Raw genomic sequence first — 1,645 nt, 5'->3', positions numbered from 1 at the left:
AGAAAGTGGAAAGAGATTCCATATGTGGAGGCTTTCTGCCTGTTTGCCCAAAATCTCTCTCTCTGTCTCACCTGTTCTCCTTCCCAGGTTCTCCTTGCTTCCAAACCCCCTCCATCCTCACTGCCTTCACTACCCCCTACTTCTGATAATTTTGACCCTGCGGACAAACCCCCCCACTCAGGTCTCCTTCTCCTGTAACTCCCTCTGCTCCCCAACCCCCCCTCAGTTAACTCCACTCCATCTGCCTCCTGTGCCAGGCCGGCCGGCCGGTAAACAGCCTTGGTCTCCGGGGCAACCGCCGCAGGGTGAGGGGCCACCTGGTCAGCCTTTTCTCCCTCCTGCCTCCTCCTGGAGGAGAGAGGGAGGGAGGGTGAGGAGGGAACGAGGCCCCCCGAGCCACCTTCCCCAGAGGAGGGGGGGAGGAGGAGGAAGAGGTTATTAGAGTACACGTTCCCTTTTCATTAGCCAGTCTCGCCCAGCTGGAAAAGAGATTAGGGTCCTTCACCACCGACCCCTCTACTTACATTAAAAAATTCCAATGGGTCCTTCAGGCATGCAGTCTCACACATCATGACATACTTTTTGGCTCAATCCTACCCCAACATCAAGACTAAGCTAAAAAAACTGGAACAGGGCCCTGTTACTCCCCAGACTGGAATTTTATCAGTGGCCTTCAAGGTCTTTCATAATAGGGAGGAGGAACGAGAACAAAAGGCTGATTTGGCCGACCTCCAAATGCTGGCCAAAATGATTACTCAGCCTTCTAAGCACCCTTCTGGGCCCTCCGCCTCCAAAACTCCCCTTGGTGCCTGATTTAAGTGTGACAAAGAAGGTCATTGGTCAAGGAACTGCCCATCACCCAGAAAGCCCACCAAGCCATGTCCTAAGTGCCAAGATATGGGGCATTGGGGCTCCAACTGTCCACTCACCCGAAGGGGGGACTGGCCTAATGGGCCTCAGCCATCCCGGGCACCTCAAGCACCTCTGGTGGGACTGGCTGAAGAGGAAAAAGACTGACAGGGCTCTGGGTCCTTCCCGACCATGGCCATCACAAGAAGCGAGCCCAGGGTAACTATTGTTGTGGATGGCCGACCCATCTCCTTCCTCCTGGACACAGGAGCCACTTTCTCGGTCTTAAAGGAGTTTCAGGGCCCAACCACACTTAACATTTCTCCTATAGTCGGGGTAGGAAAAAACATATATACCCCCACAGAATGCCTCCACTAACTTGCCACATTAAAGGCATTTCATCTCCTTTCTCCCACTCATTTTTTGTCATGCCTCAATGTCCCGTCCCTCTATTAAAAAAGATATTCTCTCCCAGTTACATGTTTCCATCTCTATATCCCCATCCTCTTCCTCCATAGCCTCATTCCTTTTAGCCCTCATTTCCGGCCTAGTGGGATACTTTAGAGCATGGATCCCAAATTACTTTTTATTAGCCCGCCCACTGTATGCCCTTACAAAAGAGAACAAAATGAACCCCTATCATCTTCACCAGATAAGCCATTCCAAAAACTCCGCCAGGCTCTGGTCGTGGCCCCTGCTTTACACCTGCCTGACCTCACTAAACCCTTCTCCCTCTCCGTACATGAAAGGGACGGACAAGCCCTGGGTGTGTTAGGACAAACATATGGCCCAGTAA

Source organism: Galeopterus variegatus, unplaced genomic scaffold, assembly GCF_000696425.1.
Source record: "Galeopterus variegatus unplaced genomic scaffold, G_variegatus-3.0.2 Scaffold923, whole genome shotgun sequence".
In the NCBI taxonomy this organism is placed as follows: Eukaryota; Metazoa; Chordata; class Mammalia; order Dermoptera; family Cynocephalidae; genus Galeopterus; species Galeopterus variegatus.
The sequence above is the reverse complement of the archived record's forward strand: the minus strand, read 5'-3'. Positions refer to the sequence as shown.